Source organism: Sciurus carolinensis, chromosome 12 (assembly GCF_902686445.1).
Source record: "Sciurus carolinensis chromosome 12, mSciCar1.2, whole genome shotgun sequence".
Lineage (NCBI taxonomy): Eukaryota > Metazoa > Chordata > Mammalia > Rodentia > Sciuridae > Sciurus > Sciurus carolinensis.
Genome location: NC_062224.1, coordinates 83177077 through 83204718, shown reverse-complemented (window position 1 = coordinate 83204718; position 27642 = coordinate 83177077). Strand labels below are relative to the sequence as shown.

Sequence of the window (27642 nt, the reverse complement as noted above, 5' to 3'; positions counted from 1 at the left end):
GCCTGTATTGAAATCCCTGTGGCTGCTATGACAAATTGCCACAAACTTAGTGACTTAAGACAACAAAAATCTATTACAGGTCTGGATGTCAGAAGACTGACATGGGTGTCGCCGGGTTAAAGTCAGGGTATAGAGGTTGCCTTTCTGGGGGCCATAGGGGAGTCTCTTTCCCTGCTTTTTCCAGTTTCCAGGGGCTTTCCACAGTCCTCAGCTCATGGCCCCTTCTTCCTCCAAGCCAGCACCTGCAGGTCAAGTCCACTCCTGGCAGGACTCTGACGTTGACTTCTGCTTCTCTCTTCCATGAGGACCCTTGTGAAGACATTGGCCCACCAGGATAGCCAGGATAACCTCCTGTCTGAAGGTCAAATGGCAACTGTAAACCCCACCCCCACCCCGCAATGCACTACAACCTACTTGCAGGTTCCAGGGATTGGTGACATAGGAGGGCCATTGTTTTACCTACCACACACACAATTTTGTTTTGAGAAAATGGATCCATTTGTACAAGCTTTTGAAAGCCACATGCTCAGAGGACTCTGTGGTGTTAGTTCTAAAGTACCACAACCTGGGCTCCTATTCTCCATTCTCCTGGGGGATCTTGACAAGGAAACAGAGGATCTCTGGGGTCTGCACATCAAGTGTGAATGCTGGCAACTTAGGCTGTCCTGTGTCACCAGGGAGGAACAAATGGCCATCTTAGGGAATCTCCCCAGCTCAGCTCCTTCCTCTCCATTTCATATGCACCCCTATCAGATTACCCTGAAATCATCTGTTCTTGTTTTTATTTCCAGGTAAGGTCAGAGGAAGCTCTGTGTGTGTGTGCATGTGTGCGTGTGTGTGTCCTTGCACACTTTACCTGGTACAAAAGGCACATCAACTTAACAATCATGAACATACTATCCTTTCTTTCCCACACCTTGACCTTCAACACTCTCCACTTCCCAGATCCATCCAGAAGATTCCCCTGATTCATAATGAAACAGCACCCAAGTTCAGAAAGCACAGGTCTTTAAGAGTCTTCCCAGGCCCACGTGATCAACTCCAGCATCTGGAGGTGGGACAACCTCCTCCTCGCCCTGGGGTGATAGTGTTCCCCTATCTATCCAACAGAACCTCTGTTCTCACCTCTGCAAGATGCCCTCTGCCAGGAGACTGGGACCCTGTGGGACTGAATAACAACACTCTCAGGAGAAAGATGCCCTGGGTATTAATCACAGCCCTGGTGTTTTATGATTTTATGCAAATGGCTCGCCCTCTCTCAGCCCTCTTTTTTCCCTCTTGTATAAACTGGCAGCTCATTCCCCTTCCTACTTCTACTGAACGTCCCGGGGGATCCCGGAGAAGAAGTGTGTTGCGGCAGGGGAGAGCTATTCTCTGGAGGAGGGGCCCTGGGGAAATTGAGGAGAAGAGGAACTAACATTTATTGAGCTTCTACTTTGTAGCAGGCACTTTACACAGATTAGCTCGTTTAATGTGGTGGTGGAGGAAAACCAGGGCTCTGGAGTCAGAACAATTCAGGGCTGCGTTCTGGCTCTGCCACTTGCCGCCTGCATGTGGCCCTGGGCTAGTTACTTAATGCTTCCAGTTTTAGTTTCCTCAACTGCAAAAGGGGGAAAAAAGAGTGTCTACTTCACCGCCTTGTGTGGATTAAAGGAGATAAACGCAGTAAAGCCTTCGGCATCTCATAAGCACTCACAAATGTTAGCTATTATTATTAACAACCCTGTGAAGTGGGTGTTAATAACCTGGATTTAGAGATGAGGAAACTGAGGTTCAGAGAAGCTGAGAAAATGCCCAAGGGCACGTGGTTAGAGAGTAACCCAGCTCCATCTGACTCCGTGCTCTGGGCTGTGAGAGGACAGGAGCCTCAGACTCTGTCCTGCAGCGTCCAGGAGCACTACTAGAACAGAGCCACAAGCCCTCCTTTCTCAGGCTCCTGAGGGCCACCATGGTGAAGAGGGCTACTGATGAGTGGCAATGGTTTTGCCCACTTGTCTCTTGGCTCCTGCTCTTGGCTGGGGTCCGGGGAGGGGTGTCTCCACATGGGTCTCAGAGGATGCAGGCACCCCACTGTCCCCTCACTCCACTCAGGTCATCTCTCTCCACACCTCAGGGGTGAACTCACCCCCTCCAGGAATAGGACATACCCCTCCTGGGGAGGAAGCCGCCTGGTTCCCTCCGACAGGATTTGATTTCCAGTTCACTGTTTCTGAAATTCCCGAAACATTCTGGGAATAACCTACCAGATAGGAGCCTGGGCTGAGAGAGGAAGGGAGAAGAGAAGCTGGCTGCAGACCGCATGGGAAACCAGAGCCCAGGGGATTCCAGAGGGCCAGCTGGACATCAGTGAGCCAAGGGTGGGGCTGGAAGGCGGGAGATCGTGAGTGCCAATCTAGGCCCCAAGAGAGCTGGCACAGGACCAGTTCAGAGCAAGAGAGACTGGCCAGCCCTGGGAAGGAGAGGGCAAGAACACAGGAGGATGGGCTTCGAGCAGTGAAGGGCTGCTTTCCTAGTGCCTTGAGGGACTAAAGCACATCAGAAACCCGGATGGCGGAGAAGGCCACTTCAGAGAGAACAGCTTCCATCAGCGGAGCTGATGTGCTTGGGCCTTTCACCGTCCCCCCCACCCCCCGCCCCACAGATGGCTGCCCTCTCCTCCTCCCACCCCCATGAGCCCCGAGTTCCTGCAAGAATCCTCCTCCTGCAGGATGGAACCTCACTCCGTTTTCTAGGCCCAAATCCGCTGCACCTCCCGGAGGAAGCGTTCCCTATATACTCCCACGCAGCGCTCACAGTTCTGATAACATTTATAGTCTAAATCACACAGTTTAGCACTCGGTTTTAAATACTGTCTGGTATTATTCCCTCATTATTTCTTGCGAGTATGAGTTGTGCCTTCCCCACCAATCTGCAGGTTTCCCGACCCGCAGAGACTGGGTCTTCTTCTTGGTGTCCTCCGCAGCCCCAGCCTGCTCCCCATAGACAAGCTCAGCAAACACTTGGGTACACACGGAGTGACTGAAATCACTTCAGGGGCCAGAGAGTCCAGGGGTTCAGAACGAGCTCGCTAGCCACTTAGCACGATGCTGGAACGAATGGCCCAAACCCCGGGGCTTTAAGATCCGAGTGTGTCACCCCACGCTCTAAGCCCTGCAAAGCCTCCTTCCCAGAGCAGAAGCGAAACTCCTCACCCAGCTCCAGAGCCCTCCACGCTCTGGCCTCATCTCCTGCCTCTGCTCTCTCAGCCTCCACAGCCTGGCCTCCTCCACGCCCTTCACCCTCACCCAGCCATCCTGCCTCTCAGCCTCTGCACCTGCTGCTTCCTCTGCCTGGATGACCTCGCTGCCCCTCATCTTTACTCAAATGTCACCTTCTCAGCAAGCCCTGTGGCCACCTGTGCAAACCTACAACCTGGTGTCTCTTGGTGTTCCTTCCTGTCTGTATGTTTCTTTGGGTCCCTTGTCACTCTGATGTGCTATTTGCTTTCTAAGTTTACTTTACTGTATCCCCACACAATAAAGCACAAGTTCCTTAAGGGCAGGGATCTCTGTTCCTCACTGCCTATGCCCCGGGGCCAGGTGCCGAGGCTGAAGAAATGCTGGCTAACGAAGAGACTCCAGTCCCACCCCGTGTCTTCTGGCAGAGGCACGGCTGTGCTCGGAGCCAGGCAGCACGATTCTTCGGGTCCCTTGGGTTGTGGGGTCCACCCTTCCATCCCTGGGTCACTCTGGGGAACACCTTCTGGAGCTCAGGGACCTCCTCTCACTAGGTTTGTTCACAAGCAGAAGCCGGAGAAGAGTGGTGACAGCCAGGCAGGTGAAGTGTCAAGGGCCCCTGACCTCCTCCCTTCTGCACAGCTTTCCATTTTCCGGCCGCCATCTGCGGTCATCGCACTTGTGGGCATCTCCACCTCTGCGCTCCCAGACCAGGCGTGAGAACACTTTCCGGAGGAACAGCACCTTCCCTGCCTTTCTTCTCTCTTCCTCCTTTTTCTTTCTCCCTGGAAGCATCCCACTTTCCCTGGGGGACCCAAGCTAGCTGCATTAACAATCGCTGTCCCCTTCTTCCATATGCTTTGTCCCCAAAGGAGCTGCCTTGGGAGACGCTGAAAGTAGAAAAACTGCACTCGATCCTCCCAAGACAAGCAAACCTGCCTTGTTAGAGGCACCCCGCAGATGGCATGGACCCCAGAGCTTCCCCGTCTCATCTGGCCTCTGTCCCATCCTCACATCTCCCAGCAAGTCACCCTTGTGTCAGGTCCCATTGTATGTCCATGGGCACCAACTTTTAGAGTCCTGCTTCTCTGAGGCCCCTGAGGCACTTAGCTGAGACAGAAAGAAGCAGCGCTGGATCTTAACTAGCCGATCTTAGAGGAGCAGGAGGAAGGGGGCCAGAGAGACTGTCTTGGAAGATCCCCGAAAGGGGCAAAGCAGACACTGGTGTGGACACAGTTGGAAAGGGGCCCTGGCTCCTGTAGAGAGCTAGAGGAATTGGCAACTTGACAGCAGATCACCTCGAGGCCCAAGGAGAGCTGGATTCCAGGGGTGGTGAATGGGTGGGACCCTGGAGAAGAGGGCCAAGTCCCTCCCTGGGCTTCTTTTCTAGTCACCTGTCCTGGAGCAAGTCTGAGCCTCGGCTTCTTGGTGTTTAATATGGATGACAGGATCGTCTATCTACCTAGTCAGGGTGTTTGGGGGTGAAGTGGGGTGAGGCAGGTTAAGCCCTCGGCACGGTACCTGGCATAGCTTAAGTGCTCCGTGAATGCCAGGTGCTGTGATTTGTGTCATTACGAGGTGAGAGGTGGCAGCTGAGAAACTGTTCTTGCCCCAGGAACCCTCTTTCTACTCTTCTTTCAAGTCCATCAGGTGCTGACAGCAGGGAGGGTGTGGGTGGAAGACACACGCAGGGATGAACTGGATCCCAAACCAACCTGGCTAAACTCAACCTAAAAGGCAGCTAGCTACCTCAGGCCAGGGCATCTCCCGGGTCCCCAGAAAGTGCCAGAAGCCAGAGGACAAGGCTGGGGCAGCTCTGGATGTGGGGCTGTCTGTGCCCCACAGTAGGGATGAGTAGGAGGCCAAGGTCACGCCCAATCCCAGCAGGTCGGCACCGGGTCCCCTGCCCAGAGGCTGGCTGTTTTAGACCACAGGGCGTGGGGCTGTTCTGGGCGGCCTGCCAGCCCCATGGGAAGCCCAGCTCTCAGAACTGGGGACAAAGAGGCTGAGGGGACTGGTCATCAGCGTTAGTGATGCCCATAAAGACAACACATACACACCACGGCGCCTTTCCCTACACGCTCCCGTGTCCCAGATACCTCAGCGCCAGCATCCCCAGGCCTACCACCTCTGCTGGCTGATTCCTTTTTAAGCCTTGGCCCAAATATCATGTCCTGAAGCCAGTCTTTTCTATCCGCAGACAGAGGTAGTTACCTCTGCTCTTCCCTGTACTCCAGCACTTGCCTCAGGCTCCAGGACAGCTCCTCCACCTAAGATAACAACAGCAATAATCATACTTATACAGCACTTACTAAATGCCAGAGGCTGTTCTGAGTTCGCTACATGTATTAACTCATTTAATCCTATAAAAACTCTACGAAGTACTAGGAACTACTATTATCTCATTTATAGATGAGGAAACTGAGGCACTGGGAAATTAGAAGACTTGCCGAGGGCTCCCAGCTGTAAGCATGAACTCCAGTTCCAAAACCCATACCCTTTCTGTGAATTCCTCAACATCTGATTTGTCTCTGTTCCTAGCACTGGGCTCAGCACACAGTCGGTGCTTAGGAAAGGTGGGCCAATTGAATAAGAACCGCCTGAACGGGGCTCACGTGGTGCCGTATCAGCCCCTGAACTGCAGTTCAGAGACCCCAAGCCCCCAGGAAGTGTCAGATAAAGGCCTCCTTCTGATCTGCCCTCTTAGGGAGCCAGCCACAGGGGCTGTGCATGTCCTGTACAGTCGTGCCTGTTTACATGTCTGTCTTCTGGCTTCTGTTTCTCAGTTACCTTCTACCTTTGTCTTCCTCCCATCTGTGTCTCAATCACTCTCCCCATTTCCTGCCCCATTCCAGTCTCTGACCATTGACCTTTGTCCTTCCCTGTGGTCCTTGCAGGTTTGAGAGTTTTCTGTCCCCGTCCTTTGCCTAGGAGTTTTGACAGAGTCCAGGCTTGCCCAAGGAGGCTGAGAACATAAGTGACACTGACTCATTAGACTAGGCTCGGACCAAGCTTCTACGCTCCAACCCTGAATGAAAACCACAAATTTCCCACCATTCTACCTGGACGTGGTGGGGGTGGGGAGGGTGGCTGCTGACGGCTTGTTGCACATCTGCAGAAGATCAGAGAGATTCACTGTCCTCCTTGCCTCCTCTCCAGGGTCCCAACTCTTCCAATGCCTTCTCTGATCATTTGAGGCTTATTCATATGACCGTTCAGCAAATGCGTATATAGTCTAGTATTCTAAATGGGGAGCCAGAGCACATTCCTGAAAAGTTAGGGTGAAACGTGAGCTTTGGTAAAACTGTACAACTCATGGACACCATAGGAGCCAAATGAACTGCAGAGAATCGGTGATTTTGAAATGGAGACTTATATGACTTAGAGCAAGTCCATCCTCTCAATTCCCTCAGTTGGAAAACAGGGGATGACAGGGCAGACTTTAGGAGGTTGTTAAAAGGATTGAAAGGAATATTTTTTGGGTAAAGTTCTTAATAAAATGGTGCATAGTAGGTGCTCAATAAATAATAATCATTGCTTCCTTTTTCCCTCTGAAGCACCAGCCTTCTATTCAGCCCTAGATCCCTAGATAAACATGAGACATGAACTAGTTCATCCTTTATGTCAGAAATGATGACTTGAGTAGCGCCTGGTACATGGTAAGGAGTTGGGACTCACATGTTAGGGGTCATTTAGTGTGAGGATGACGATTCGCTAGGGTTATTCATACTCCCCACCACCCCCTACAGATCTTTGAAACAACCTGGTGGGCCCAGAACAACTAAACTGGGGTCAGGGAAATGCAGCTGCCAAGTCCGCCAGGAGCTGGGCTGCTCCGTAAAGAGGATGCAGCAGAGCCCAGAGTGCGTGCGCTCCTGCGGTCAGAATGTGCTGGAGTCACACAGGCCTGGCTTATGGTTTAAGCTGCAATGCCCAGAAAGAGAGGGGCAAAGGTGGAGACCTGGCAGGGAGGGAAGGAGATGTCTGGGGGAGAAGGAGGAGGGTGAAAGATGAGGGGGAGCAGTGTGAGGGCAGAGGGTGACAGAAGTCCTTAAGGAGGAGAGTGAAGAACACAGGAGGGAGAGAGGAGGAGGAGGAAGGCTCCGGTGAGAGAGGGAACCTGCTGTCCCAGCCTGGCTGGAACGCACCTCAGATCTCTAAGTTCTCACTGCCACTCTCCCTCTCTCTGTGTCTGGGGAAGGTGACGATTTGGAGGTGCTTCTAGGTGCTAGGCCCTGGACAGGCCACCATCCCTGAAGCACTGAAGTCTTTCATTCCATCCTTTCCAAACAGCGAGGTCCCATCCCAGGCCCAGGGGGCCCTAGGCAAGGAGAAGACAGTCTGGGTCCACCCAGGGGAGCAAGAAGGCCCAGGAGGCTCCAACCCTAGCTGTGCCCTTCGCCTTCTGTTTGCCCACAGCAGCACCTGGCCAGGAAAGTGGGTCAAGCCACCCCCATGTGACTTTCTGGTAGCAATAGGACCCATAGGCAAGGGGCCTCCATGCCCTGTGCCCAGCCCAGTATACCCCTTCTCTTTTTCAAAGAGAACTTTGAGCTGTGGGCAATGGGAGGAGATCCTGGCTGTCTCATTTGGCCGGGAGAACCCTGGGCCAAAGCCCCTCCCTGGCTGGCCAAGCAGGGGAGCATGGAGCCTGTCATTGTCCTGGGTGAATGAAGAGACCTAGATCTTCCCTCCCCCATTCTCTCAATGATAGTGACCAAGCTGGCAGGGAGCCACCTCTACTGCCCAGACCTGGAAAGGCTGTTCTCTCCACTCCCCCACCTCCTGGGGTCTTCACGCAGAGGGGTTGCCCGCCCAGCTCTGGCAACCAGCGCTGTGCCCAGCCCACCCCCTCCAACCCTGCCAGCCGCCCAATTAGAAGCTGCGTTGGCTCCAACAGATGGGAGCTGCGGCAGCCTGAGGAACAGAGCACAAAGCCCAGCTGACATTTTCCTTCCTGTTCCTTTGGTGGGGGAGGAAGGACAGGGACAGAGGGGAACACAGCAACACCCCTAGGGCCCATCCCTAGGGTGTAGCTCTCGCCCACTTCTTCAGCGTCTCAGTTCAGCCTCGAATGGAGCCTCAGTTCCCCCTCACCCGGCCACTCCTTGCTCCTCGCTGGCTGGGCAGCCAGAGCCTGCGCCGCCCTTCGCCATGCCAGCAGGACAGACGGCCCACCTGTGGCTGGCCAACCCATCCTGTCTCCTGGGTGCTGCGGTGGGCTCAGAGTTACCCCAGCGCTTCCCACTCCCCGATCCCCCAAACTGAGCCCAGAGCCGGCCCATCCCCCATCCCAAATGTCCCATCCCAGGTAGCGATCAGACCCCAGCTGGCCCGCCCCGGAGGAACCTTGCTCCTGGTGCCAGATACTTCGGGCAGACGCAAGGCCAGCTTGTCCCTCCGCACGAACACAGGAGCTCCAAGGAAGGGAAAGTCCCTGAAGCTTCTGGAGCGCTTCCACCCTGCTGGTCGGCCCGTCACGCCCTCCCTAACCTTTCTGGCACCCCTCCGCTCCTCGACATCTCCTGGGCCCCGCTCTACCCAGCAACAGTTTCGGGGCGGTTCGGGCCTCTCCCCGTAGATTCAGGCCCAGACCCTCCCAGGTCCAGCCGGTGCAGCCGGCCACCCTTTGCATTCTCCAGCTCTCCTTCCCTCTCCCCCCGGGCCGGCTCTCCAGGTCACCAGCCCCTCTGCAGGCATCTCGGCGGAAGGCAGCGGCCCGCCCCTGCCCCGACCCCCCACTCGGGTCAGGTGGAACCGCGGGGCGGCGGGGGCAGAGGCTGGGCGTCCCGAGGCGGCTGCTCCCGCCGCATCTCCCGCAGCCACGCCGGCGGCCTCGGAGTCCACGACACCCCGGCCGCGGCGGCGCTCCCCGGGTGAGCCCCGAGCCGCACACTCACCCGCGGGCGCCGTCCGCCGTCCGCCGCCCGTGGCGCGGCGCTCCGATCGCCTTCGGCCGGCCGGGGCTGGGCTGGGGGACGCAGCTCCGCGCCCTCCCGCCGCGCGCGCCGCCGCACAGGCGGGGGAGGCTGGGTAGGCGCCTTCCCCAACGTGGACTTATCCTGGGAGTGGTTGTGGGGCCGAGCCGGTGCGGACGATGGCAGAATCACAATCGGTCCTCACCCGCTCCCCGCGTCTTGGCCGGAGGCTGGCAGGCGAGGGCCGGGCGCTCCCGGTGCGCGCCGCGCGTCTGCAAGTGCACGGAGCAGGCCCTCCGGCGCCTGGAGCCCCTCCGCGCCCCTCCTCCCGCTTCTCGCTCGCCTTCCTCACTCGCTTCTCCGCCGCTCTCCCAACCTCCCCAGCCCACTCCGGTCGCCTCCTCCCAGTCTGCATACCACGCCAACCCCCTCCAGTCCCGCTGCCATTTTAACTCCTGAGTGGCCGGAGGCCCCCTCAGCCTAACACGCACGCACCCCAGAGGAAGGAGCTGGGTGGGGCCGGTGCTGAAGCTGAAGCCCGAGATGTCCTTGTGCATTTAGATCCGAGGCTTGGCTGTGGGAGGGAGAAAGGGCATTGCCCCCAGTCTGAAGGGAGAAGCAAAGGCTTTTCTGATTCTTCCTCTGACCCTCCTGCAAAGGCCAGGAAGACAGATGGGATATTCAGCAGGTTTTAGAGGACAGGTGGTGCAGCTGTTCCAAAGTTCACAGTAGACTAAGGAATGCAGGTGGGTTAGAATGCATCTGTGGGCATAGGCACCCCTCACGCTAAAGAATGGAGTGGGATAACTGGAGTTCTCCTGCCTTTCCTGCATTGCTTCTTGAGCTGGGCAGCTTTATCATTCTGGAAGATCCCATCCTGGTGCTCAATAAAGGAGGTCAGTCTTCGTATGTCTGAGGCAGGGATGGCAGGCGGTTGGGGGCTTGACTGTGGGGTTCTGCACCCTGCAGGCTGGGCATCTTGAACAGGAAGGAGCCCATCTGTGCAGAAAGTAGGTGCTGGGCTGCTGCTTGGTGGCTTGGATAATTTGGGTCACTGCCACTAGTGGGGCTTTGGAGTATGGTTCTTCTGCAGGGACCAAGACTTCTGGCTCAGGTCTTTGAGGGGCATTCAGCCTGTAGCACTCAGAATGGACACCCAGGAGATCAGCTCTATGACAGTACCACACCATTGATTGGCTTGAGCAGGGCCTGCAGGTCCAACAATGCGGGAGCAGAAACCAAAGTGTGGGGAGCCTGCAGGGAGTGGCATCCTGGGGCTGCCTTCATGCCCCTATCTAGACCCAGCCCCAGCCAGATTCTGGCCCTGTCTCTTCCAAGGGCACCATGCCAGTGCCTGCCGTACTTGGAGGCTTTGTAAAGTAGGCCCAACGTCTTTGCCTTCCTCATGCATGGACAAGTTTGCAACTTCACATGGCCAGTAAGCACATATTAAGTTCCCATTGAACCGCCCCCCAGGTCTCCACCCTGCACCCCTGCTGCTGGGCATAATGGCTTCAAGGAGCTGGGAGGGACAAGTTGAAAGTACCTGGAACAAAATTTAATATTTCAAGAGAAGGCAAGTGCCAGAGAAATACAGAAAGAAAATGCCATTATGGGCTCCGGTTTTTCTTGGAGGGTTTTATCGAGGAGCTGAGTTCCCAACTGAGCCCAGCTAGAGGAATAGGATTTGAACTGGCAGAGAAGATGAGCACCAGCAAGGCAGGAAAGTGGACAAGCAGAGTAGAATGGGTTGTCTGGAAGGTAGGGAGCAAGGGAAGAAGTTTATGGAGGTACAATTAGATGCCAGGGCTTTTCACAGATTTCTCATCTTATCCTGAATTGACTTACAACCCCAATTAACAGACCAGAGAATGGAGGTTCAGAGAGTTTAAGGGAGTGGCCAGTCTTCGGGCAGAATTCGAGGCCTCCCCTGGCACTGCTCTTGCTTCAGTGCCACCTTGGATGAGCAGGGTGGGATTCCCCAAGCAGTGTGACTGTGGCCCAGGGCACCACTGATGAAAGGAAAGAAAGGGGCAGGCAGACCAGCGACCAGGGAGGTTGCAGGGTCACAGGAGGAAGAGGAGAACAGGATGGGTGGAGAGCAAATGCCACAGGTCTTAGCAAGGAGCGTTTGGCAGAACTAGTTGAGTGAGAGGGTCCAGCACGTGACTCCTTGCTTTTGAGTCTGAGCATGTGAGCTCCTTGTCGAGTCAGAGGAGCCATCTTTCACTCAAAGGCCAATGTCAAGGTATCCAGATGGATTGTGGAGAGGAAGAAAGTTTGTCAACCCTTCACACTCAATTACCTGTGCCCCATCTCCCAATTTCTGTGCATGCCACCTGTGTCTCATCTCCCACCCAGAGGGTAAGCTTCTGGAGACTGAGACTGTACCACACAGCACGGAGATGAGACTGGGACCTTATCATAGATGCTCAACAATGCTTATTGAAAAGACAAATGGTGCAAAAGCAAAGAACTTTTAAGAAGTGGCTGATCCCCGAGTGACAGACCCTGTAACACACAGGGTGAGGCACAAGGGAATTGTGTCAGCTGTGGGGAGAGAATGAGGGAAGCCTGTCCTTGAGTGGACTCCAAATTTCCTACAACCCAACGGGATTGATTGAAGTGCATAGGTTTTCGAGTCAGAGATCTGAATTTGAAACTCTGCTTGTCCACTTGCTCTGTGTTGCTTCAGGAAAGGTACTGAACTTCTCTGAGCTCTGATTTCTATGTAGAAAATATTCATTCAAGCAATAGCTGTCAATACTGGCTGAGCATCTTCTGCATGCAGGGGCGATGACCTTATTTATGCATCATCTCATGGAAAACTCCACCCACCCTAGGACGCTGAAAATAGAACAGCAAGGTCAAAGTTTGCATTAACTAGTACCTAATAGAGCTGAGATCCAAATTGAAGGCCATTGGATGGCACAATCTAAACCTGAAGTCAATTCCCACATTGCACTTCAGGATGAGGGTAGCACTAAGGGTGCAAATCCCTGTCATGGCACTGTTGTGAGATGCGACAGGGGCTGCATGTCTGGTAGTGAGCAAGGTGCTTGGCATGCAGAGCATCTCAGTAAATGGTGGTCATCTCTCAACCCAGCTCCCAAGGCTCCCATTCTGAGCCAGATCCCTTCCCAGGAAAAGCTGGGGACTCAATCCACGGTGCTTTGGAAGCTGGCAGGTAATTACTCAGAGAATTTAATGGCCTTGTTATTGACCTTTTGCCTTCCAAGTTTAATCTCTGGGCTTAGCCAAGCATAATGTCCTGCCAGGAAACCTGGGACTCTGTGACATCAGAGTGTCTCCGGAGAGGGATCCCGGATTGCACGCTCCTAGAAATGGTCCTCTGCTCAACTGCCTGTGGCTCTTTAGGGTAGGGATCAGGACGCTGAAACAGTGGCATTGCTGTGTTGTGTGGTGGGGGCTGTGGGAAGAGGAGGGCTCCTCGTGGAGCCTGGCAGATGAGCCAGGACAGAGGAGGGAGGCTGGGGATGTGGCTGGGACTTTCTCTTCATGGACCCTTCGCTGCTAGATGCAGTCTCTGCTCAGCTCCTGCCTCAGGAGTCATCGAGGACTGTTGTCCCACCAGTGGTTTAACTAGGGATAGTGTGGTTCTAGAGGATATCAGAATCACCTAGAGAATGTGTAAAGGCAGGCTCCCTGGTCCAACCCAGAGTCAGGTTCTGTAGCTCTTGAAGCGTGCATTTTGGATCAAGTGTCCAGGTGATTCTGCCTAAGGTGATTAGATGGACCTTGCTTTGAGATGAGCTGGCCTGGGGTTGCCCACTGCTCTCTGACCTCTCCCTGCCTGGGCTCCCTCTGTGCAGAGGTTTGTCCTCTAGCCTTTTGGGGGACAAGTGACAAAAGAACACACAGTCTCTGCCAGAGGTAGATGCACAGTGAAACTAATGAAGCTTAAGCTTTGGCGCTTCTCATTGTCGGGTGGCCGGGAGAGGGCTGGCTACGAGAGCTAGGAGGTATAGCATGTTCTAGGTGGGGAGGGAAAGACAGCTTGTTAGCAGGAAGTGTTTCTGATAAACTGATGAAGGGATGTCAGGAGAAAGGCACCGGAATTTCCAAGGCTTGTGTCCATTGTCATGATCGTCTGTCTAGTTCTAAATAAATATCACCATTAGGGGTTTCTCCACTGACCCCTGCCCTCAGGGAATTCCCAGGATCCACAGACTCCCTGAGAACCAGGAAGGGAGGAGGACAGACGCTGCAGATGGAAGAACTGTTCGGAACTGCAGGGAGTCCTCAAATTTATCTTGGGTTATATCCCTGGAAAAGGCACTGCAGGTAAAAATGATGTAGGATAAATCTGTTTTTGCCCAGAAACATTGTGATAATGGAAATTGCATTCCTTACCAAGGTCCTGGTGCCCAACTTTTTATGGACATCAGCATAAACCATAAAGACTGGATTTAATCAACTGTAAATGATGCACCTGTACTTTGTATTTCTTAAATTGAATTTGAATATCTAAAAACAGTTAAGCTGGGCGATATGGTAACCAAATCCCATTCTGTTTAATTTAACATATTCAAAAGATTCCTGGGGGAAATGCTATTTTGAGGAAAGGGAGCATGGAAAACTCTGGAGAGACTCTCCTTCCCCATGCAGATCCTGCCTAGGCAAAGTCGGAGGCTCTCAGAGGTTTGGAGGTGGGCACAAAGGCTCTGTGCCCCATAGCACATCTGAAAACAGAGCAACCATCTACCAAGTGTACATCTCCTAAGTCCAGGGCTGCCACATGCACACCAGGAGTGGGGGACATTTAAGCGTCTCAGTGCCTGAATTAGAGTGTTCCTTGTGCTGATCTAGAAGGACTTTCTGGAGGAGGGAGTTCTTCGGAAGATACTCAAGCTCAGGGAAGAATGGTTAGGCTTCTGACGAAGTCAGCTCCACAGATCCTTCATTTGACTTCTGACCCTCCTCACTGTAACCCACAGATTGTCAAGAAGACTTTCTTTCCATGTGCTCATCACCCACCTACCCTCTACTTGATGGTTTCCAAACTGTGGGGTGGAGATCTGTTAGTGGGTTGCAGAAAACACTTTAAAAAATGAAGTAGAATAGGAACATATTTCATTAGTACTTTTGTTCTAGTTTCAAGTAAATGTATGCATGGGAACTGAGTCATGATGTTCCGTGTATCTTTCCAGGAGTCACTATCAAACCTTCGCTATTTTTTTCCAAAGCCTTCAAATAAAATACACCCGGGTTATTCCCCATGTTAAGAATAAAATATTTACCCAGGGCCTTTTTGAAATGAATATGGTTGTAAAAGAGACCTTGCTATTTGTAAGAAGACTGATCATTCCCAAATCAATACAAAGTATACTTTATATTACTTCTGTCCATTCTCTTCTTTTCCAATCAGATCCTATTCACTTCTGAACATTTCATTTCAGCAATGGTTCACAGGGTAAAGAAAGGGGACTCATATCTCCCAACCTGTCTTTTTTCTTTGTACTGTCTTTGACCTCTCTGTTGTCCGTCTTTTTTTCTAAGAGAAAGAAATCCTTATGATCTTATTTTCAATATTTGAATGAATTCCAACAGGGATCTTAGGGGTCATAGGGAATCCCCAAAGATCGTTCCTTAGATCTGTACCAGAAGTTACCTGGGTCTAGTTTTGCTTTCTAAACTGGTGTTTCTGAAATTATATGTGCAGCAAAACCACTTGGGAAATGGAATGAGATGCAGATTCCTGGGTCCCACCTGATAGGCTCATGAGATGTATTCTTTTGCCAGCTCTCTGAGAGATTCTGATGCAGGTGTTGGAGGACCACACTTTGAGGAACACTGCTTATCACCATGGAGATGACTCAGCTCCTTCCTGAAAGCTTCCCATCACTTCTGACTCTGATCCCTCCACTCCCTCTCCCTTCTGCAGGCAAGTCTTGGTTTACGCTACTTTATGCTTTTTTGCAATGTTTTGCACTTTGTCTGAAAACTTACTTTCTCTGGGTATCTTGCTCATTATTAAATGATAAACCCTCCCAAGTAAATGTATCATTCATTGCTATGTCCCCAGAGTACCCAGAGGAAGGCCTTGCTCATGGCAGTCTTCCCATAAAACAGAATCCTCCCATAAAACCCCTGTCCCTCCCATTCCTACCTTCTGGGTAATGGTCCCCACCTGCGAGTGCTCAGGGCAGGTGGTCAGTGTGTGGTTGTTCCTCAGATCAGTGTTGTTGGTTGGGTGATTTGATTCTGTCTTTGTCCTCTCATCTCACCTCCATAGGCTTAGAAGTGAATGGGTAAAAAGGATTGGGTCCAACTGTCCCCAGGGATAGTACCTGCACTGAGGGCTGTTACATTCTTCCTGTTCAGAAACACATCAAACAGCCAAGGCGGAGACCTGAGTATCTGGCCTAGAGCTGATGTGGATGTGGCAAGCCAGGCTCTTAGGCCCAAAGTGACCCCATAGGTGCCCCTGCACTCAAAGGATGCAGAGCAGATGCCACTTAACTTCTGGCCCAGGCCCCTCCCTGGCCTGCCCTTAGCCCAGCCCTGTGGGGAGGCCGAAGGCAAGCAGCCTGGGACCTAGATTCTGACCAAAGGACTTATAGTGGATGGAGGGGCAGAGGGCTGAGGTGGTGACCTGCTCAGGACCTTGTGCTGGTTCATCAGACAGAGGTCAGCTTCATCCACTCTCGTGTCCCGGGGAGCTGACCTACATGGTAAACAACACGAGTAAAACTGAGACCCTGGTGCTTGCGGGAGCATTCATTGGGCTGTGTTGGTCAAGGTCAAACTGACTTGGCTCACAGTGGCTCGACTGGCCAGCTAGGAGAGGCCCTAACAGGGCTCAGTCCTCTGACTCCAAGTCTGCTATGTTTTCTCCTTCTCCTTCTCCTCCTGCTCCTGCCTTTTTTCCTCCCAAACTCTCCTGTCTCATGGAAGAGAAATCCCACAATCCCTGAGAGCTGCCTGTCAGAGGGATTAAAATCGTGACTGTCAGGAAGCCCGGCCTTCTATTTTATCATTGTTGCCTCCCCCATCCCGGATCACGTTCCTTCCTAGCTGACCCTAGGGGAGCTAGAGGACCGCCCGCCATCACTGGTCACCAGCCTCTGTACACGAGCTTCTGGTTCCTGAAGTCTCTCTTCTCCTTCTTTTCTTCAGGCACATTAACCTATCTCCTTTGCTGGAGCTATTTCTTTTCCTTTTTAGAGGAGGAAAAAACTAAATGGGAAGAAGAAGAAAAAAAACAGGAGACAGAGGAGAAAGAGAAACTCTTGTTTCCCTGAAGGGAAGGAAACTGATAGCCTGCAGGTAGGAAATGAGGGGTGACCCCAAAATGCTGGGCAACCTCCTTACAGACCAGGACTCCTACCAGAGTTCCAGGATCTCCGGCCATTCTGTGCCTTTCTGTATGAGTGGCTGATGGTCCAGATCCTTCAGGGACCTCAGGCCCCTTCCTGTGCCTGGGCAGGTCCCACCTGAAAGGGAAGGTGGGTGAAATGGCCTCTGGAGAGGGGCCTCTGCCCACCAGGCCCACCTGGATGTCTCAGTCAAGGAGAGGGAAATTTTCTGACTCAGAAGGGGGAACAGAAAGCTGAGGAGCAGGGCTGGAATCCCAGCCCCTCTTCTCTCCTGGTGCCCTTGGGTTTCAGGGATAGCGTCCCCACCGTGCATTGGATGGCTGGAATGAATGACTAATGCATGTCATTTTCAAGCTGCTCTCTCTCTCTCTGCACAGGAAAGCACATTCAGATCCAGGTTTTAATTGTGTGTGATTTTAGCTGAGATGGCGTTAATTTATTTCCTTTGCTACTTCAGCGCTTCCTCCTCTTCCATCTTGGTGAAATTATCTGGAATGTATCTTTTTTTTTTCTTAAGGACAAAGAGAAGACGCTGATCTGGCTCCTTTTCCACTGATTGAGGTTCGGAACATTTTAGGGGCTGCCAGATGCTGTGTGGTGGGTGCTTTGGAGGCACAGACCCCTATGGTCTCCTGATATCTACCCTCCTACTACCACAGGTGCCAAGGGAGGGCCTCATGCTGCAGCCCCCACACCCAGGCAGACCTCAGACAGGTTCCCCAGAGCACGAGGAATGTCAGCCAGGCTGCTCCCATTCAGTTTCCAGAAGGGGAGGTGTTTTCTTTCTTGCTCAACCTTCTGAGTAAAGGGAGTAGCCTCACACCACAAAGGACCTCTTGGAGGAAGGGGACAGTGTTAATCAAAGAGAGATGGGGCAAGAGGCATCTAAGGTCCCCGGAAGGGTGTCCTGAAGGTGTTGCTTCCTGACTGGTTGGGAGAGAGTCTATCATTTGAGAATATGTCACAGAGTCATGGTGATCATGAGGACCCCCTAACATAATATCTTAAATTTTCTTTCTTTTCACTCATACTGTCTTTGGGATAAATGTAAAAATATCACATATACTTGCAGAGATGCTGCTGCATTTTATTCCAAAGTTGACCATCAATTGAGAGTTACTGCTTTTTGGTGTGCCTACACTAGCTAAGGCCATTGTATCAAGCATGACTTACTCTAGTTTTTGTTATAAAAGTAAAATAATTCTTATTTTCCAAATACAGAATTATAGTATCCTTATGAATATTCACTTTCCAACTCTACTTAAATCCCAAAGTGGAGACTGAGTTCCCATATCCCTCCCCATTGGAGAATCCCTAATCACTGCCCTAATGTCTAGCACAGGAAATCAGCAAGCTCTGCCGCGTCAGGTGGGGACTGCTCAAGGACCATTTTGTCTCTTGTCCAAGTAGCTCTCCCCTTTCTGTGAAATTGGTATCTTCTTTGGTTGTTCTGACACACAGTAGGAGATTCAATAAATATGTGATACATGAATCTTACAGTATTAAATTATTATAATGTGCTTGACACGGTGCTGGTGCCTAGGTCTGACAAGGGGCTCAGAAAGTGTTGCTCCTACAGTCTCTGATGTCACACCCTATAGCTTGCCCTTTGTTAGGAAACTCCATCTGGCGAGATACTAATTTTTGTCAGGTGAGATACTAAGTTTTATCCTAGGCCTTGGCAAGACCTCAGTCCTCAACATCCTCTTATTTGACAGAACTTGTGCTTCACCTCTGAATGTGATCAGCTGTCCAGATCTGTAATGGCTTCTTTGGTTCTGGTTGGAAGACTAGTACAGTGCTGTGCACACAGTAGGGCCTCATGGAGTGTCTACTGAGGGAGCGAGTGAATGGTCTGGTGCCTACTACCTGGCAGCGCTTCCAGGAAGGTGAGGCTGAGCCTGGGGGAGGCTGGGGCTGGACCATAAAACTCCTTAGTGAACAATTAAGCCTCTTTGATTGTGCTCTTTATGCACAGGGCCCTGATTTACCAGCACATTATTATGGCTTGAAAATCATTCCAAGCAACCCATCTTTCCAGCATGGTTAGGGGTTTATTGGAGGCCAGTAACACTCTGCTGATTAAAATTTGTCTTTGAGTCCTCCCAAGGTTGCTCTGAATAGCTCTGGAGTTCAGATAGTTCTTCCTTCCGATTGCCTCGGGTCATTTCCCAGCTGGGTCAGCTATAGGCTGTCTCTGTAGGGCAATTAAGGATCTGCCCCTTTCCCAGCCAGACCCCAGCCTGGACGAGTGGACACTTCTGAGCTTGCGATGGAGATCCCCCAGGTTCCCAGATGTGCCTCCCTGTCCATTGGCCACCAACTGCAGTTTCTTAAACAGTAAACGTACACTTATCATGTGACTCAGCAATCAACTTACTAGACATTTGTCCCATGTTCACCAAGAAACGTAACATGGTTGTTCATATCATATTTTATTTGTAACACCCCCAAAGTGGAAACAACTTGAACATCATTCAGTGGTTGAATGATCAGATAAACTGTGGTACATTCATGTCACCAAGTACCACCCAACAAAAAAAAAAAAGAACAAACTCTTGATACATGCAGCAACTTGGAAGGATCTCAAAGGCATCATATTGAGTGAAAAAACCTTCATTTCAAAGGTTATACTGCAAGATTCCATTCATATGACATCCTCAAAATGACAAAATTATACAGATGGAGAACAGATTAGCGATTGCCAAGGCTTGGGGAGGGGGACTCTGGTGGGACCGAATCTACAAGTATAGTGCGAGGGATCTTTGTGAATGGAACACAAAGATCATCACAAAGATTCATCACATGTGATGAATCTGCATAGAACACAACCATGTGCAGTGGCACATGCCTGTAATCCCTGTGGCTCAGAAGCCTGAGGTAGGAGGATCACAAGTTCAAAGCCAGTCTCAGCAATTTAGTGAGGTGCTAAGCAACTCAGTGAGGCCCTGAAAATAAAATAAAATATAAAAAAGAACTGGGGATGCTGCTCAGTGGTTAAGTGCCCCTGGGTTTAATACCTGGTTTAAAACACACACCCACACACACACACACACACACATACAGTGCAAGGAAAACTGGTGAGATTCAAATAGGGTCTGCGGAAGGTACCAATGTCCATTTCCTGGTTTGGATATTCACTGCACTATAATTAAGTAAGCTGGTTTACTATTGGGGAAAATTGGGTGAAGAGTACACCGACATTTTCTCTACTATTTTGCAACTTCCTATGAACCTATAATCATTTCAAAGTAAAATATTTTGATTGTTTTAAAAGAGCCTTCAGCTTTTATGTTATCACTATGTGTGAATCTTGGGTCAACCTTTGATCCCTGGCATGGTGGTCAGGATGGTTTTGGAAGGGTCAGATTCTCCCGGAACTCTCAGATATTAGGAATACAGCTAAATTACATTAGCGCTCCTTCTAACCCACAATGAATCCATTTTGACTGAATCATCGTAATCTCATTTGGGAGCTCTATATATTTCCAGCCTGTGCCTCCTCTTGGGGTATTGTATTCTAAATGGATTATCTACCCTGTGAAGTAGGACTATAAACTTATTTTGTCTATTTGTTTATCCTAAGTGTAATCAACTTCACCTTCAAGTTTGAGGAAGATCTGGAATTTGATTACCATAGGACTTGCGTTCTGCTGTGGCTTTATTCTGGAGTCAAGTCTTCCTTCTCTGAACACTGTGTTCCTGGTGGTCTCAGGCTCCACCCTGCAGTTGGGTTGGGGTACAAGGTGCTCCCAGCCCTGGAGATGGGGAGGGAGGGAGTCTGAAAAAGTCATCCTAATAAGACCATTCACCTAACTCTTCCCCACAAGAGCCACCAGGAGCTCAGCTTACTCTCCTTTACCTAAATCTGTGGTGAGAAAGAAACAGGTTTCTCAGCCCTTCAACCCTGGGGCTCACCTGGGGGTCCACCCTCCTCTTTTTGCATCCTGATCTTTAGAGGCTCCCTAGAAGTGTGTCTTGCCCTTTATCCTGTCTCCTTACAAACCAGGCTTGCCTGGACAGAGCCAGGTTGTGGGCAGGGACACCAAGTCCCTGTAGAAGCTGTGGGCTGGTGGGCAGCCCAGGGTGGAATTCACGCTGCTTCTCTGGGAGAATGGGTTCCCTAAATCTATTTCTGCTTCACAGTTCTGGCTGTGACTGGGGGTGGGGGCAAAAACTGGTCACAGGACATCACCTGAGTCACTTTGGCAAGAACTTAGAGTCTGCACCCTCATTCGCTGCTTCCTGAGGGATCAGTTCCTCTGGAAAGGCTGAGGGAAGAGCTCAAGGAAAAAGGAGATAGGCTTGGATCCTCTGAGAGCAGCTCTGCGTTTTGGTGCTCTGGCATTTTGGAGCACCAGGTTCACGCTCCAAAGGATCAGCCCCATTTAGGGGCAAGAAGGTCAAGCTGTTGAGGGTGCACTGTTGGCCTAACTCTGGGAAGCACTGTGGGAAGACTGGAAAACATTCCCCAATGGGGATCTCTCTCTCTCTCTCTCTGTCTCTCTCTCTCAATCTCTCTCTCTCTCTCTCTCTCTCTCTCTCTCTCTCTCTCTCAATCTCTCTCTCTCTCACACACACATGGGTTGAGCATGCTTCTTCCAGTCCTCTACTGTGCTGAGAGGACAGAGGGTGAGACGTGGCTGAGGGCAAGGCCTGCAAACACTCTCAGTTTCTTTTCTAAAGAGAGGTAATGAATAGCATCTGTCTCACAGGGTTGTCAGTGTATGTAAACTGCCTAATCTGGTCCCTGTCACTTAGCGTGGCCTCAATAAATGTAAGTTATTTTGACCATGCTGACCATGGCAACAGTCACTGTGAATGTTTTAAAATTATTCTGTATGTACATCCTTCATGTTTTGGCTTAGACACTCACTTCTTTAGAAAATCTTATCTGACCCTACAAGAAGGATGAAGGGTCTCTCCTCTGGGTTCCCTAGTGGCCTGTATGGCATCTTAGGGAAATTAGTTCCAGTCCCACCCACCCCACCTCCTTATGGACACCAAACTCTGAGGATGCTCCAGTCTCTTGTATACAATGGCACAGTATTTGCATATAACCTCCACAATCCTCCTGTATACTTTAAATCATCCCTACATTACTTACAATGCCTAATACAATATAAATGCTATGTAAATAATTGTTATACTGTATGGTTTAAGGAATAACGACAAGAAAAAAAAGTCTGTACATGTTCAGTACAGACATAATTTAAAAATATATATATTTTCTATCTGTGATTGGTTGAATGCAGAGCTTACAGATGAGAGAGACAACTGTCCTTGTCTAGTTTAATATTTGTCTACCTGGCCAACCAGATGGAGCGGAGAGCTGTGACCTTATTCATCTCTGTACCACAAAGGTTTCAGCACAATGTCTTACAAATAGTAACTGCTCAAGAAACGTTTATTGAATGAATGAGTAAAGATTATTAATGAATGAATGAAAAGATAGTAAGTAGGTAAATGTGGGACTCAGTAATCCCTCTCCATGCTGACACTAATCCTGCTCCTGAGCTCTGCTCATTTCATTTCTACCTTCTGGAACATTTATCCCTATCTCCCATTATTCTATAGTGTTTTTATCCTTCAAGGCCCATCTGAATCTTTGCCTTCAAAATGAAGCCTTCAATCCCCTGGGATCCTTCTTGGGTTGGAACTCACATGGGACTTATTTGGCCTTGGCTTGGACTACCGGTCATCGTTTTCTATTAATGTCCTTTCTCCCTAGACTCCAAGTTCCTAGAAGGCAAAGATTTTATCTTTTTCGGCTCTGAGTCCCCATAGTGCTTTGTGAACCTCAGGGACTCAGTAGAAGTTTGGAGTTTGAGTCAGAGGATCTGCACCCGAGGCAGCGGACCAGGAGAGCCACAGGCAGGGCCCCAGGTTGGACAAACATGGTTCTGCTTCTCTGCACCTCTTAGGTGGTCACCTTGGACTAGTACTTGGACTCTCTTTGTTCTCATGTATTCTAAAACTGAAAAGGGTCTACTTCAGAGGGTTGATGTGGGAAAGCACACGTAGAGCCCCAGACACACAGTAATGTTGGCCACGATCGGTCTTCTTTTTCCTTCTGCCACTTCCAGCCCTAAGCTCCTGCTGAATTCATTCCATTGCCCACCACCTTCCACCATCTCACCCTGATCCAGTGATAACCTGGCAAGCAGAGCATCACCCCCTGATCTCCATATGAAGAAACTAAAGCTCAGACATGTTAGTGATATACCAAACGTCCCACACCTAGAAAATGGCAGCAGCAGGAGGCAAGCCCAGGCCTGTCTGAAACCAAATCCACACCCTGGAACTCTGGAGAGACGCAAGGGTCTAGGCCTTGCTCCGCCATATTTTTCTGTGCATCCAAGTAGCTTAATGTTTCCCCATTTCCTTACGATGAGATGGCCCTGACAGGTGGTCTTTGACCTCTCTCATGACTCTTGTGTTGTGATCTTCTACTCAACTGTGAGCTCCTCAAGGACAGGGACTAAACATCAGTCAAGGTTACTTCCCCAGCCCCGCCCCACTGCCCATTCTCCGGACACTAGGTGGGCCCATTTCTGGTTGTTGAATGGATGCCAGGCACTGAGGCTGCGGTGGGCCGGTGGGTGGGAGAGGGGAGAGGTGATGCTGGCTGAGTGTGAGGGCTCTGGTGGGGGGCAAGGGAGGAGGGAGGCCTGCGCCTGCACAAGAGGGAGGGGAGGAGGGGGCTCTGTGCTCCCCCATGTCTGGGCTATGAAGAGGGGTGATCTAGAGCTGCTTATCTGAATGGGAAACAGGATTCAATGATCCAGCGGCCGAGTGACCTTGACCTCCCCTGCTGTTCACCTTTGACATTGCTTTCTCTTCTGCCCTAGCCAGGAACTCGGGCTTTGGTATGCAACTCCAGATGGTACCTCTTCTGTGACACATTTCTGAGCGTCCTGGGAAGGCAGTCGCTCTCCTCCATGCCCCTCCAGCGTGATGACATCCTGATGTCTCTCTCTGCAGAGATCTTGTGGGGCTCTCAACATCTGACCAAACACACCTTGGGTTCAAGGCCCACCAGGGAGGTGTGGAAGAATGACTGTCAGAATGGCCAGCTGTGCCAGCTGCCCCCATGTCCATGGGGTGTCAGCAAGAGTATCAGATGGGTCCCCTGCACACTCATGCCAACCTACTGCCTCTGCCGTGGGCTCCTGCTCTTTCCTTCCCAAATCACTCAATTTAATCCCTCGTGGACATACTGATCCCTTGCATGCCTTGGGCCTGGCCAGAGCGATGAGGAGGGGACACGGTCACAGTCTGAGGTATCATGCTATAGAAGATAGGACTCCATGTCCCACCCCCATAAAGGAACAGCACCTTGTAGTCACATGCTGGTGTGGCCCATCAGGTGCTGGTGCAGTATGGACTGGTAGGGCTGTGGGTGTCAGAGCCAAGGCTGGCTTGTCCCTGGTGGGATAGGGTCCCGTGGTGCCAACATTACCACTGCCTTCCTTCTGCCAAGCACAGCCCTTGGCCCTTCTCCCTTTGGCACCAGGAAAAGTTGGTAAGGTGACTGCACAGAGGCTTGGAGAGCCCTTTCCAGGTACACTAGTCAGAGGCTGAGCGTGTCACCTTCCTCCGGAGGAGACCTGGGAGCTTTCCCATGAGGTGTCTCATGGAGTCCGCAGCCTCTGGAGTGTGTCTCCCACCCTCTTGGTGCCCTGAGGGGATTGCTCTGGGGGGAATTGCTCTGGGGACTCTGCCTCTGGGGACCTCTGCCCTCCAAGCTCCTCAGACAGAGACCCTGGCACAGCAGACAGACTGGGACAGTCAAGGTGGAGGGAGACATTGTTCCTCTGGCTACTTTATTTCTTTGGTTTGCGGCTGTTTGACAACAGCAGTAAAAACAGCTTATAAATTAGGTGCTGGCTGTAAACTGCAGAAACGTCCTCAGTGTGGGAGCGGACGGTCTCCCCAGGCAGGTCGGGCGCACCTTCCCCAGCAGCCCCGACGTGGGGCAGGGGCGGGGAGGGAGTGCTGGCGTCTCTCCTCCTGGTGCCATCTCCATCACCCAAGGGCCAGAGAGCCTTGTGGGCTCCTCAGAGACTCTTCAAACACAGGGATGTTTATGTCTTCTCAAGGCAGTTCAGATTACAAGCAGGGAACTGGAACCTGGGGAAAATAAACCAAGGGATCCAAGGTAGGGATTTTTTTTTTTTTTTAAAGCTTAATTTAAATCAACCTCCAGAAGACTTTCCATGAGGCCAGCGGGGAGGCGACAGGTCAGTCTCCCTGGAGTCCAGTGTGACCTGACACAGTTCATTCAAGGGCTGGCTCAGTCTCCCTTTTACAGAGTGGCCTCTGGTTTATTCAGAAGCCCAGTTGATCCAATGGAGAAGGCAGCCTGGGGAACTGAGGCCAGGGTCCTGGTGCAGCCTGCAGGTGCTGCTGGGGCAGGCCTGGTCTTCTGGCAGCCCCCACCTGCATCCTCGGCCACAGAAGGTGGTGGGCTCGAGGCCTAGTATGACAGCCTGTTCTACCTCTTAGCAGGCAAAGGCCTCCTGCCACTTCACCTCTTGCTCCAGACCCTACAGGAGCCTCATGCCTCAGGTCGGAGCCCACAGGGTCTGAGGCATCCACTTGACAGCGCTAAATGCCAGACTGGGTGTGGAGGGACCTTCCTCAGGACAAAAGCACCACTAGGGCGGTACCCTCCGAGCTCAGAACACAGCTGCTTTGACTCAGCACCCCCAGTTCTGTTTGCTGTTCGTTGCATCCGCCCCCTGGCTGGGCTGCTCAGGCTCCCACAGCTGGGTTGTTACTCTGCATTTGTTTATGTGTTTCCTTTGACTGTGTTAAGTCATTGTGTGTGTGTATCCTGCCCACACAAGGAGAGCTGGAGAGCAGGAACGGAGCTCCCTCCTACCGCCCCAGATTTGGGATTCAGCTCCAGGAGCATCCTGATCCCAAGGATCCCGAAAGGCAGGGAGCAGGCACTTGGGACACAAGGGAAAGGTGCCTGCGTGTGTGTATGTGAGCACACGTGTGTGCCCGCACAAACACGTGGACATTGAGGAGTAACACGCAAGTCTGGTGGGGCTGTTTTCCTCCCAGGCATTTGATCTCCCTTCTCATTCTCTTTTCCCGCAGGGCCATTGCCCATGCGTCTCATCCTGGCTGAGTCCAGGAGGCCTAAGAGGGGCTAATTCCAGGTTGCACTAGGTCAGTGTCAGATCTGCTGTGTACCAGGGACTGCAAAACAACATTCCATCTTTCTTTGATAAAGATGACCTTTTTATGATCCACCAGAAACTTCTAGGAGCTACAGTTGTCTCTGGGTATCCATGGGAGGATTAGTTATGGACCCCCCCCCCTCCAAAGTAGCAAAATCTACTGATGTTCAAGTCCCTTATGTAAAGTGGCATAGAATTTGCATATAATCTAGACACATCCTCCTGTATATTTTAATCATATCTAGATTGCTTATAATACCTAATACAATGCAAATGCTATGTAAATAGTTGTTATATTGCATTGTTTAGGGAATGATGAAGGAAAAGTCTGTACAAGTACAATAGAAATTCAGGTTTTTTTCTAGAATGTTTTTGATCTGTGGTCGGTTGAATGCCTGAATGTGGAGTCTGTGGATAAGGAGGATCAACTATACTTTGTCAAATCTAATGAGCTGTGTGACTTTAGATAAGTCACTCAGTCTCTCTGAATGCAGAGTTTTTATCTTGGAAGTCAGGAAGGTGAATTCTGTGAAATTGTTATGAGGATCAAATGAGATCATGGACGAGCATGAGCCCGGAAATGTCAATGTCTAGGATTTTATAACAACCATAACCACCTTTATGATTGGCAGCCATAGATGTGGTGAACACCAGAAGGAAGGAAGCCAAGCGCTCCCTAAGTGCACAGTCAGGGCTCCCCCACGTGTGTGCTGGCTCAGTCCTCCCTACTGCTCCTCCTCCTCCTCCAGGAGTGTGTTTTTCAGTTATTTTACACACACACACACACACACACACACACACTCACACTGATACAGTTGCCCAGTTCCATCTGTTATCAATATAGACCCCCCAAAACTCAGATAGGTAACATATACACAGAGCTGCACCTCTCCAGGCACCCTGGGACATGCACAGAGTCCCTCAGTCACGTGCAAGCCAGTGAGGATGGGTGTGGACAGGCCCCAGCACACGGACACACGTGCAGCCCCTGGCTCCTCAGGGGGCAGTTGCTCCCAAGCTTCAGGAAGCTTGTTTGTAGGCCACTCGGAACAGCTCCCATCTCACTGGGTGGCTTGCTAGTGTGAGGATCTCTATTCAGCAGAACGGGATTCAAAGGACCCTTCCTCAGGACTGAACTTGCGTTTCAATGCTGAAGAGCGCCTGCCCAGCCAACCTGCCGACACCAGACTCCCAGGCCATTCCGAGCCCTCCCTTCTCCTCGCAGCTCTGGGACCATCCCACGCAGTTCTGGCAGGTGTCCCAGGAACTGGGGGAGAGCCCGGAGCAGGGACCCAGCCCCCTCCTTTCTCTCCACATTCAACTGGAGAGTTGGAGTGTGTGTGGTGGGATTGTTTTAGGCAGTTTTTTCACTGCTATGACTAGAAGACCTGACCAGAACAATTGAAGAGGAGGAAAAGTTTATTTGGGGGCTCACAGTTTCAGAGGTCTCAACCCATAGACAACTGGCTTCGTTCCTTGGGACTCAAGATGAGGCAGAACATCATGGCGGAAGAGTGTGGGGGATGGAAGCAGGTCATGAGATGATCAGGAAGCAGAGAGAGAGAGAGAGAGAGAGAGAGAGAGAGAGAGAGAGAGAGAAAGTTCATAAAATTTAAACCCCAAAGGCACACCTCCAATGCCCACCTCCTCCAGCCACCCACTACCCACCTTCAGTTACCACTCGGTTAATCCCATCACCGGAAGAAATTCACTGGTTGGGTTAAGGCTCTCAGGACCCAATCATTTCTCCTCTAAACCTTGCATTGTCTCACACATGGGCTTTTCCGGCACCCCTCACGTCCAAACCATAATGAGGGGAGCAATGGCTCAATTTTGGCTTTGGCCAAACTGTGAGTGGCAGTCTCCGGCATGAACCAAACTTGGTTTCCTTAGGGGTCTGGAAGCACAATTAGCTGCAGGGTGCTCCCCATCTCTCCTCTGACTTTTTTTTTTTTTTTTTTTTTTTTTTTTTTTT

At 51.2% G+C, this 27642-nt stretch overlaps 1 protein-coding gene across 1 annotated transcript in view; it reads right to left on the bottom strand.

Annotated features, from left to right (window-relative positions):
* The window catches only part of Lrrn2 (leucine rich repeat neuronal 2), a 60549-nt gene extending 50876 nt beyond the window's left edge, over positions 1–9673 (bottom strand). The window contains exon 1 of the mRNA XM_047519876.1: positions 9116–9673. The gene's annotated coding sequence lies outside the window, so the exon portion shown is untranslated. The remainder of the gene's footprint in view (positions 1–9115) is intronic.
* Between the last annotated feature and the right edge of the window lie 17969 nt (positions 9674–27642).